The sequence below is a fragment of the Sinohyriopsis cumingii genome, chromosome 8, assembly GCF_028554795.1.
Source record: "Sinohyriopsis cumingii isolate HCF-2022 chromosome 8, ASM2855479v2, whole genome shotgun sequence".
Classification (NCBI taxonomy): Eukaryota; Metazoa; Mollusca; class Bivalvia; order Unionida; family Unionidae; genus Sinohyriopsis; species Sinohyriopsis cumingii.
The window spans coordinates 49,858,000-49,870,719 of NC_142968.1; the positions used below are offsets into that span (position 1 = coordinate 49,858,000).

General features: G+C 38.5%; 1 long non-coding RNA gene across 11 annotated transcripts in view; it reads left to right on the top strand.

Annotated features, from left to right (window-relative positions):
* The window catches only part of LOC149793476 (uncharacterized), an 88,237-nt gene that overhangs the window by 32,613 nt on the left and 42,904 nt on the right, over positions 1–12,720 (top strand). For 7 of the 11 annotated variants that reach the window (XR_016422816.1, XR_016422813.1, XR_016422818.1 and 4 more), the window contains 2 exons: positions 6,251–6,378; positions 8,238–8,314. The exons of 1 other annotated variant lie outside the window; for it this stretch is intronic. This is a non-coding gene — a long non-coding RNA (uncharacterized LOC149793476). The remainder of the gene's footprint in view (positions 1–6,250; positions 6,379–8,237; positions 8,315–12,720) is intronic. 3 more of the 11 variants (XR_016422815.1, XR_016422819.1, XR_016422820.1) reach the window with 1 other exon arrangement.

The following is a 12,720-nucleotide window of genomic DNA, read 5'->3' on the forward strand; positions in this document are numbered from 1 at the left end:
TTGCAGCGAAAAATCACCGTAATCGGCCATTTTGCGCGACTATGTAGCAGACAAACGCCAAATTTAAAATATAAACAAATCGTTTCACAATGACGTGTCAGCAATGTTTATATATATATTGCAGACAGTTCAAAAAACGAAAGTAGTCCCAGAATTTATCGATGTGTAAAAAAGTTAGATCACTATCACGTGACCGTTTACAGCCAATCGTATTGCAAAAAATCCGTTTCATTTATTAAAAATTGGAATTATATTAAAAATAAAATGTTTTCTTCTTAGATTCTTAGAAGCAACGTTTCTGGTGGTAATCTCATAAGCAGTGTGGCAATTCAATTTTAATATCGGAAACCCATTATTATAATAAAACGGAACACTAAACTTGACTGAAACATTGATTGATCTCAGATTAACCGTGCAATGTCATTTTTAGCATATTTAAAACATTCTGAATTTTAATAATTCAATTCATGCAAGATATTTCAAAAAGATTTATGATTTCAAAGTAAATTTCGAAGTTCCAAAGCGCCCCTTTAGTGACGAGTCCAGCTAGAGTTCAACCTGACTTACCACCCCACAAGTAGTAAGAAAGATGAAAGAGTAATTCCAAAGCAAGCAAATAATCAAACGTAATTTTCAGAAAGTGTCTGGTTTAGTAATTAGAATTGTTCCAAACGTAAATATTTTGGTTACGTAATTGCCATAAATACACCCAACATTATTACACAAGGGCTGAAATTGGCGTAGCAAAGGGTGATACATAGTTTCGTATGCTTAGTATTCCGTCTGTTTTCAATTTTGTGATGCAGAATAATTTTGTTTGGGATATGAACCAATTTACGTCTGGTTTCCCTTTTGATAGGTGCTCAAAGCAATCTACCTCGGTATTATGATTTATCGCAAGTAGAAGCAGAACGGCGTTGCATAGTCCGTATGACTCACGCCGTCAGCAATACTTTATACCCCATATTTGTATTTATTCAGGTTTTAAGTGGATATTCCTTTAAATTGGTGAATATTATTCATGACTGTACTAGAAAGTGGTTGTAAGTTGTACAGAAAACAGGGATGACCTCTGGGGGGATTTCTAGGGATTTGCATATTATTCTTTAAGCTCTGAGGTCGATTTATATAATGATTTAATTATATAAATCTTCAAGCTTTCTCAGTGTGTAAATAATTCAACAATATTGCCGCTGGGCACACTACCATGCTCATTCAAATTCAAATGACGTAGTTTACCATCTAGCTGGTGAGCTGTGACGTAGATAAATAACGCCAGTCTGCAAAGTCCGTATTATGCCGAGAGCAGCCTCCTTTTGAATTGTTATTAGGCATTTCTTGTGTCGAATGTTGGCAAAAGAAAAACAATTAACAGTAAGAGTCTTATAACTGCCAATTCAGTTTACAGTTTGAATATGTTATATTACATTTTGCGTATCTTTGAAAATGAAGTATAATAGGCACAGGCGTTTCTGCCACACAGTTGTTGATATCAGTCTGTGGGGACAATATCATTCGCTTGTGCTTGGGTCATGGATGCATTTATATCTGCTATAAATAATCACTTTTCCAGCGTCTTATACTTTGAATCTATGGGATCCCGATAACTTGTCGCCATTATTTTTTCTCTGCTAATTATCGCCGAACCGCTCCGGTGGCCTAGTGGTTAGAGCGTCCGCCTCGGATGCGGGAGGTCGTGGGTTCGATCACCGGCCGAGTCATACCAAAGACTTACAAAAATGGTACTAACAGCTGCCTCGCTTGGCGCTCAGCATTAAGAGGTTAGAGTTAGGACTGGTTGGCCTGGTGTCAGGATAATGTGACTGGGTGGGACATCATGCTACATGTCTAGACATCACTATAAACTGTCACACTGCAGACATTGTAGCGATATGACTGCAAAATTGTTACAGCTACTTTAACAATCCAAAACACACACACACACACACACACACACACACACACACACACACACACACATTTATCGCGAAACAATTAACTTCACGCCTGTACGCGTATGTTGCTCCTTTTCGGCATAACTTTATTTTGCGATTAACATCAACCATATTTTGTGACTTGGATGTCAGGGTACGTCAATCTATGACAACCTCTACCACATTCCGATTACCTGAAAAGCACAAGAAAAGAATGTGAATTACGACTCACCTTTATAAATAAACATACACATGTATACGCTCATGCCGTTTAAAGTAATACAAAAACATACACAAAGACTTCTATTTTCGAACGAACATTTTCAACTATGAAACGAATATGATAGAATGGAAGAGAGAAGACAGAAAGCTGATGCTTAATCTTGATAATAATAATAATAATAATAATAATGAGGATTTTTTATAGCGCCTAATCTTTAGAAGCTTTAAGCGCTTTACAGCATTAGACAACACCTATAAGATAAAAAACCTATAATGATATGATCACAAAAACAAACACCATGAAATTAGAAATCATTAAAAAAACATGCTGAGAATATTTAAGGTAGGAAACATTATTAGGTATTTAAGTTTGTTCTTGCAGTCGAAATAAGTGAGTTTTGAGAGCCCTCTTGAATGTGATCACTGTGTCTTTGTGTCTAAGTTCAGTAGGCAATTCATTCCACGTTGCTGGGCCCTGGTATGCAAAAGAATGCTGTCCATATGACTTTGTTTTCATAGTGGGAATAATGAGTATACAATTGTCAGAAGAGGAGCGTAAGTATCTTGCTGGTGTGTACACATGGGTGATGTCGGATAGGTATGTTGGACTAGATTCTGACATTGAAACGTAGCAGAGAAAACAAATTTTGTATTTGATTCTGGATCGAATGGATAGCCAGTGTAGGGTACAGAGCAGCGGGGAGGTGTGCTCTGATCATAGTACTCTAAGTATGATCCGAGCAGCTGTGTTTTGAACTTTTTGAAGTTTCTGGAGCAGATATTGAGATGAACCAGACAGAACTGAATTTCAATAGTCCAGTCTTGAAAGTACTGATGAACACACAAGTGTTTTGGTAGCATCAACTGAAAGATATTTGCGAATTGAGCTGATGCGTCTCAGCTCAAGATATGCAGCCTTGCACATGTTCATGACATGTTGGTGCAATGTGAGAGTACTGTCCAGAGTAACACCTAGGTTTCGTATTGATTGTGTGAATTTAATGTTGGTGTTGCTGATATTTATTGTTTGAGGTAAAGGATGTGAATGAGAAAGTCTTTGTGTTGTGATCAGAATGGCCTCAGTTTTATCATCATTCATCTTCAGCTTGTTACATGTCATCCATGATTTCACGTCAGAAATGCACCTCTCTACACCTTGGATGGTAGCATCAGCTTCAGTTGGGTGGCTAGATTTGTATATTTGGGTGTCATCAGCGTACAATTGGTGAAACACTGGATGATGATCTATGACACTTGAGAGCGACTGAGTGCACATAATGAAGAGAACACGTCCAAGAACAGACCCCTGTGGAACACCACAACATAGATCAACTGGGCTGGAGTGTATTCCATTTGCAGATACAATCTGTATCCTGTTGACCAAGTAGGACTTGATCCACTGTAAGGCTGTATCATGAATGCCAAATACATGCTGGAGATGGTGAAGTAATATATCATGGTCTATTGTGTCAAATGCTGCAGATAAATCAAAGAGGTTGAAGACTGTAGTCTGTCCGCTATCCAACGCAGAGAGAATGTCATTAACTACTTTTAGAAGAGTAGTTTCAGTAGTGTGGCAAGGGCGATATACAGATTGTACATTGCTAAAATGACTGTTTGAATTTATATGAGATACAAGCTGGGATAGAACCACCTTGGGAGATTAGAAACTGGGCTGTACCCATTAAATATAAATAACGTCTTTTGCTCATTATTTTGTTGCCTTTTGTGAATATTTCGATCCGTACCCATTCCGAAAAAGTCTTTGACCCCTGTTATCGACCAATGGGTGCTATAAAATGCTTTAATTATAATTTGTTTGTTGTTGCTGTTTTGTGGGTGAAAATGTGGTGATTGGAATGTTTTGTTTGGAGGAGAATATGAGATGAAATTATCAATTATTTACCTGAGGTTGCGGAGGGGGTTGGGGGCTTGTAAAATCAGAACATATTAGCGTCATTCATTTTCACAATACGCATATGATAGTAGCTTTTCTCTGCATCAAACAAATGGCTATATATACCAAACATATGACATGACCTACGAAATGCACTCAACAAAACTTCACACGTTTGCCTATTTCGTCTCTCAGTGCCCAGGCATGGTTGTTGCGAGTCAGGGTATGTCACCCTATAACAACTCTGCCATAGTTCCTACTTTAGTAGCTATCAAGATAGTGGAGGAGTCTATGAATGCAAAAGAAGCAACTATGCTCTGAACTCACGAATAAGACAAGGAAACGTTTATTAAATGTCCTTTCAATAGAACATGTGGAATTGAAACATTTACCTATAATTTTTTTTTATTTTATCGAATTGCAAGATCAGCAGTAACAGATAGTAACTTTTATACTTCAGTTAATAAAGTAACGTTAGTTGCGCATACTGTTGCTTTCTTTGTGACTGTATTTAGTTTACGTACATACAGAAAAATGTTATTCGCGTATACAGTAGCATGCACACATTGACTCAGATTCTTAGTTTACATCTCTCTCTCTCTCTCTCTGTCTCATGGTCGCATTTCCGCCTAACATGAGCCCATTCTGTCAGACACTTAAAATACACAAGTGAGCTAATTCTTATTTTATTGTCGATGTGTACCATCCAGGCAAAGAATGTATTAATGAAAGGAGACTTTATTCCCTGAGCAGCAGTGAAGGTACAAAAACTGAACTTCTCTGCGTTGCATTATTTTTAAATGATGTAAAAAACTTTACAAAATATACAAAGTTCTTCTCTTAAAAATGAATCACTTTGTAGAAATAATATTAAACATCAGCTGTTTTTATAATTCGTCAAAAGCTTTAAAGCGTGTTCTAGCGATGGTTATTCATGGAAATATTGTCAAGTATCTTCCGTTGAATATGGTCTATTCCATTCCAAAGATTTTATGTATACAATGTCATCTTTGTATTTGCCTTTTGTAGTTTATGGTTGTTCAACTTAAGTCATGCAAACTTTTAACGTAATCTAGTCCTGTTTCGTTGACATTTTAAGCAGGAATAGGGGCTCGGTATAGGATATTTTGATATGATACACAACTGGGCACAATTGGAAGAGTTATGAGTTGCTGCATCTGGTAATAATAGATGAGAGGTTAAGTAGTGTGCAGTACAACATAATACTGGCCGATTGTTCGATTATAAATGGGATATATATGATGCATGCTAAGGTTTTGAAACAGGAGGCGTTTATTTGTCGATAAGTTAGAAAGAACCCTCAGTATTTTGGTAGTACAAATAATACTCGCAGGGGGCTTCTTTCAATCAATGCTTGTCAGAATGAGTTATATGAAATTCATTGATATTACTTTTTAATTAAGATTTTACGATTGCTTTTCTTATGAAATGAATCTTTGTATCATTCACAGGCAACCATACATATTAATCATCAATGCATTAAATACACTGGCACAATTTCAGTCTCAAATAGCCTTAATAAGTTTACCATCTCGACGTCTTGAAGTGATACTTAAAGTATTTGACCTTTCTACTCGTAGCATAGAGGTAATTGTCTTTAATTCCAATAAATTAAAATACTGCTTTAGCAGTTAAATCTTTTTCTTTTCATTTTAAGACGAAGAGAACACACATTATCAGAATGAACGTTTGCTCACGTTTCTCCCCAGAAAACTAAAATAGAAACGAATAAAATTAGATCTCCCGTATTTTATTGTTAAAAGCGCTAAGTGATAAACTGGTCAATGATAAAAAATTTGGTACTGTTGACAAAATTGAAAGTATCTCAGATGACAGACATTCTGTTGACAAACGTTCAGGAAAGATTTCCATTTAGCTCTTAAAACTGACAAGGCGACTGCCGTTAGAAATAAATAATAGGGAGAAAGGCAGCTTATGCCTAACCAGTTTGACATAAAATTAATTGTTAAAAAATAAACACAAGTGACTCATTTACATCTAATAAGTAAGATTCTGCATAATCCAACATGTCTTAATACAATTTGAAATATTAAAGACATCTTTACATCTATTTAAGACAAAATACATTCAGATGGAGACGAATAGTACGAAATCAGACTTAATTGAAATACTTACCAAAACATTTGTGTAATGTTATATTATCACATATTCTCAGGTACAGATAAACACTGAGTTGGCGACACTTACATATGCTATAGGACAAACAGAGGAGCAACAAAATTCACAACATGGGATCAGTGGGAGCAAGCAGTCAGCCACCGATAATCAAAAGTCTGATCCTCTGTGAGCGTCTGTTGCTGATTCTCATTCTGAAGCAGAATGTCACTAGGATATTGAATCACAATTTGCTAATATAATATGAATACACACAGACTAATACTAAATTCAATGATGCATGCTATCAGTCTGTTTTTCGAAGTAAAGATAGTTTAGAGAGAAACATAATGCAATGTTTAAAAAGCCTCAAAACACTAGGGTATGAGAAAATGTATTATGAAAAAGAGGGAAGAGAAAAAGGGTAAACTTATTTAGGAATGTAAAACAGTGTATTTATCGGTTGAGAATATCAATAATTGAAGGTTATATCCCAGCTCTCCTTGGGAAAATGGATATAATTGTTGGGAGGGATACAATGTCAGTTGTTTTTGAATTAGGCTTTTCATACCTAATGTGTGTGTGTGTGTGTGTGTGTCGACAAAGAAATACGCACGGAGATTGGGTGTGAATATTTCCATGCTATATTAGTCGGTGGTTAAAATGTTTCTTTACGGTTGGTTTTGATTACCACCTTTCTTTCCATCCACCTACCTTTCATTTTACAGAGAATACAGCCAGCAAAAACATTAGCAAAAAACAGTTTAGACCTATTGCCGTCGTTCAACATCAAAATTAGACTGTGGTTGCAAGAATCTACATATTGGTTCAGTGTTTTGATAACAATGATAATGATAATAATAACAATGACACTACCATTGCTACTATAACAATTAGAATAATAGTTTCATTTAAATACTTCAAAACGTATTTCTTTGTCATATGAAATACCCCCCTCCCCCCAAACCTATCGGTATCCAATACTTATATGTGAGGGTCTTAAGTTTGGCACGCATATTTCGTCTAACTCGTGCTTTGTGGTTCAATCAGGTATATCTTCAAAATGGCGGATAGGAAAGTGGAATGTGCTTGTGCGCGTGTGCTCACAATATATACAGACCTGTACATCGTGTCCCTCATTCATCTGACGTTGTTACAGAAATCCCTTAAATTTAAATCTATTATTAGAAACAATGATTTTCCAGTCAAAATGCTTTCTAAAAATAGACTCAAAATTATTTGTGTTTAAATTTAAAATCAGTTTACTATGTTTCGAATGACTCATAATGATAATAATACATTTTCTAACAACATAAATTCAGATTGTAGAAATGCATGATAAAATCAATTTGCATCTTAATTTTCTGATACCGTACAAAATGGTCAACGTAGAACTGGGTATAGTAGGTTTACAATTCACACGTCCGAATACTGTTCTGGCTTGTTACTGATGGTAGAGTTCAACTTCAGCTTGTTCAAGTAAATTGCCACTTGATGTGATACATATGTTATTGTTATTAACTCTCTAGATTTACAGAACAGTTTACAGCTACAACACAATACACTATTTATAAGTAAAACATTATAGCTACGCAATGCATGTAGCAAAGCTTCCAAACGTTTTGCATCATTTTGCACACACATAATCCTTCAGATAGTCTGGTGGTTTTCTGACTCGTGACGATCTTCTTAATGTTAAATCTGATGTTGAATATGTGTCGCATACACCTCCACCTTTCTTTAGATGTACTGTATCAAATGTCTGTTCGTCCAATGCGGAATATGGGCGCATTCTTTACTGTCATAAAGAATGACGAATTTCTAGTGATCTGGTGGTCTTCTCTTTTCGCTGTTATCATTGATCCCTTTTTGTTGACATTTCCATATGGTTTGGGTAGCTAGAACACTCTCTCCAAATTTGAAATATGACTTCGCTTTTCAAAATTTAATACTACACTGGGTCTTTTCTCCAGTGAGTAGACGTGTGTGTAGGGTATATGTGTATGTGTGTGATTTGGACTTTTAACGTAACTTTAAAACTTTTTCAGTCATATCGGGATGACGTTTGCAGTGTGGCAGTTTATTGTGATGTCTAGCACCGTGGCATCCTGCAGAAGATATGTAAGTAGTGAAGGGGGACACTTTACGGACAATGGGAATTAGCATTAAAAACACCCTTGGGACACTTTACGGACAATGGAAATTTAACATGGCGAAAAATCGTGGGACACTTTACGGACAAGGGGAATTAACATGGGAATAAATCGTGGGACACTTTACGTACAAGGGAATTTAACATGGGAATAAATCGTGGGATACTATACGTACAAGGGAAATTTAACATGGGATTTTTTTTTTTTTTAAAAGTTTTTTTAAAATTTAAATTTAAATTTAAATTTAAAAAAGGGGTAGGCAATTCAAAAGACTATCTCTTTTCGAGAAATATGGCTGGCCCTGAAAAGGGCCTTTGGGTTTTATGTTAATGTATTCATTAACATAAATGGCACCGCATTGGTCTTCTTCTTGTCCTTAGGCTGCGTCTTACTGTTGGTCCGTACATCAGCACTCTTTTCAGGCATCCTTGTCTTTCGACGTAGATCCTACGTATCCACAGGCTGGTGTTTGTCCTGTGGACAACGGTCCACTTCGATCGGACATACATGAGCAAGTCTGTCCGAAACATCATGGAAGACACAAGGGTGGATGACTCAACTGTAGTCCACATCTTGAAGCGACGAGAACAGGTGAATCAATGCATTGAACGGCGCTTATTTATAGGCGGAGGAAGGATTGAAACGGATTGAGTTCATTTACCAATCCTAACACGCGTTACAGAATTCAGTCAGCTCGCATCCAATCCGAAGAGAGCAGTCTGTGACGTCACGTAGTCAATATAGATTCGCTAGCGCTTGTGTGCAGTCAATCTATGCGACAGTGATTCAACATGACGGAAACTCAGAAAACGATCCAGTGGGGTGCACCAGCAGGGGAGACTGCCCAAGGGAACCCGGACTTACTTTCAGAAGAGGTGAATTGGGATTTTGTGGATTTTCTCTCCTCGCAAGAATTTGTTCCGGAACCTTCGTTACTTTCTTCATTACCGCAAGTGGAGAATTTTAGACAGAGACAGAAAGAAGAATTGGAGAAATTTATACAACGACAAAAGGAAGCGGAACAGGCTTTTCTCCTACAGCAACAGCAACAAGAAGAAGAGGTAAGAAAAAAACAACAGCAAGAAGAAGTAGCAGCAAAGAAACAAGAGGGTGAAAATCAAACGGTCACGGTACTGTTGGACATTTTAGCGGAGTTAAGAAGTCTGAAACAAATGTATCAGACTTCTTTATCACGACCGAAGAGAATACGACCTTCCCGAGCCAAACATGTCAACCCTGTGACTAAGCCTACCGTACCACCCTTAGTGATTTCAACCCAATCATCATCAACATTACGCAGTCCAGAAGTAGGCCTTGGCCGTGGCAAAGGCTTAAGGCAGTTAAAATTGATTGCTTAAACTCACCCCTACACCATGAAGAAAAAAGGCCCTTTTCAGGGCCACCCACATTTCTCGAAAAGAAATACAATTTCAATTTGCCAATAACTCAAAAAAACTCACCCATGTTACCCTTATAGTACGTGTCTGTGTATGAGTGCGTGAGTGTAGCTTCTTATTTTAAAATCACAACTCAAAGACACTTACCTTATATCATTCATTTATTCTTTTCTCCATTTTTTTACAATCCAATTCACAATTTATAACACAACACTTTAATAATAAGTTCATTGATTTCTTCTTTTCTCCTTGTTTAGTCTCTCTGTTTTTTGAATTTCTTCACCGTCACACTCTTTTCCTCTTCTTCCTCCTCGCTTTCTTCCCTTCTTCTTTTTTTCTCCTGTTTCTTTTTCTTCACCTGTCTTCTTTCTTCCTCAGAAGAATCCCTCTCTTCCTCTGAAGAATCCCTCTCTTCTTCTGAAGAATTCCTCTTTTCTTCTGACTCCTCTTGTTTCTTTTTGGGGCAATCTGGAGACCAATGTCCTTTTTCTTGACAATAATAACAGGTATCTTCACTTTTGTCTCTTTTAGTCCCTGTTTTTTTTCTTTTTTGACGGTCTGGACACTCTGAAGACCAATGCCCTTTCTTCTGACAGATATAGCAAGTATCTTGACTTTTATCTCTAAAGGAAGGAGAGTAGTCCGTAGGCTGGTCTGAAGAGAATTTTCTAATGACCCCTCGCAAAGCTCTGACGAAACGTTCCATCTGGTCAGTCTCTTCCATCGTTGTGCTCGGCTTGAGAGTGAAATGAATAGTGAAAGGACAAGACACACACCCTTTTATATACGCTGGTCTGCCAGGACTATAAAGTAGTTTATGGTGTTTGAACTTGAGTCATTTGACTTTTTGCTTTCAAGATGAAACGATCCCATTCATTCGAGAAGAAAGAAGAAGAAGAAAGTAAGAGGCAGAAACGTGATCTATCGCCTCGTACCAGGGCTGAAATCTTGGCACAAATTCATGCCAGTGATTTTGAAGAGGACATGAGTGAACCAGAATCCAAACCCTCTAAACCAAGTTCACCACCCTTTGTCAACCCTGAAAAGTACTATCACATTCGAGAGACGGAAAAGCGCTCCTCTAGAAAATTTAGAACCACGGCTTACAAATACACGGTGAAGTTTAAAGATTTCAAGGCTGAAGTGCCGTTAGAGAAAGCAGAAGTGTTCATCACTGAGGTGTGGGATTCTTTGCTCACTGCACTCAAGCGACAATGTCAACCCAAAGAAGACGATCGTTTGAGACTTTCCATACAACACGACGGTTTGAAATCCCCTGTTTGGATCGAGTTTAGCACCCCTGCAGAATTGACTGCTTCCAAAGTCATGGACAAGATTCAACACGTACAACAATCTAATGATCAGTTTGACATCACCGATGGTAAAGCCACACTGGACATGACCCACGTCTCTCCTCCTCAAGGGACAGGACGCAAAAAGATGTTATTGGTGGACGACCTTCGCAACACCAAAAAGAGTCTCGTCCGAATTAACAACTCTCATGACCAGATGTGTTTAGCCCGTGCCATCGTGGTGGGACGAACCTATGCCGACAAGAACGACACGGTAGAATGGAAAAGAACCTGGGACACTATTCAACGTTCCCATCGAGCCAAGCAACGAAACGAAGCAGAACTCCTGTTGCAACAAGCTGGCCTGTCCAAAGACACACCCTGTGGCATTCCTGAGATGCAAAAATTGCAAGATGCCCTAGCTCCACGCTACACCTTGAAAGTGCACCCTCAAGAAGTGCGCGGACCTCTGTTGTTTCGAGGCCAAGACTTTAAGGACGGAAAATACATTCATGTCTATTATCACGATGAACATTTCGATACCATTACCAGTATCACCGGATTCCTGAAATACGGTTATTACTGTGAGAAATGTGACCATGGTTATAACAATCGAGAGCAACACAAGCATTGTGGAACGAAATGCACAGGATGTTTGGCCTCTTCACCCTGTCTGAGCGAAGAACCAGTGCCTTGTTCCACTTGTCTGCGCACGTTTGTCAGCCCTACCTGTTACCAACAACATCTGAAAACGCAAGGTTCACAGAAGAAATGCGCTTGTCAACTGCTGAGATTGTGCTCTACGTGTGAACAAGTCATACGTACCAATAATACCAAGGCACACGTATGTCGAGGAAAGAAAAAATGTCACATTTGTCACCACATCGTGGACTTGGAACACCAATGTTACGTGCAAAAATACCAACCCCCACCAGAGAAAGAGGACGGTCACAAGAAGAAAGGCAATTTCATCTTTTTCGATTTCGAATGCATGCAAGAAACTGGCATTCACATTCCTAATTTCTGCGTGGCTCATCGAGCGTGCGAGAAGTGCATTCAAGAACCTATCTTCAGTCATTGCCCTCACTGCAGCAAGATACCCGGAGGGCGTGAAAAAATCTTTCGGGGACCGAACACGTTAGCCGATTTTGCCCAATGGGCCTTAGACCCCGTCGACAAGACGTGGAGCCAAGAGGACATCGAACGTTACGGAGATTGTCATCGTCATGCCACGGTGATGGCTCACAATTTCTCCGGATACGATGGACAGTTTCTTCTCAGATATTATACGGAACAAGGCACCGAACGTCCTAAAGTGACTTTGAACGGAGCCAAAATCATTTTCATGCAAGTGGGACAAGTGCAGTTTAAAGATTCGATGAGTTACTTGGCCATGCCTTTGAGTCGAATGCCTAAAACGTTTGGAATGACAGAAATGGCTAAAGGGTACTTTCCACACTTTTTCAATACGGAAGCCAATCAACATGCCGTTCTACCCCATTTGCCTGAGGCTCACTATTACGACCCCGACAACATGCGTACCGAACAACGAGAAGCTTTCTACGCTTGGTACCAGGCTCATGCCTCGGACCCTTTCGACTTTCAGGAAGAAATGCTAAAGTATTGTCGTTCCGACGTGGACATTTTACGGCGTTGCTGTGGAAAATTTCGAGAACTGTTCATGGAACA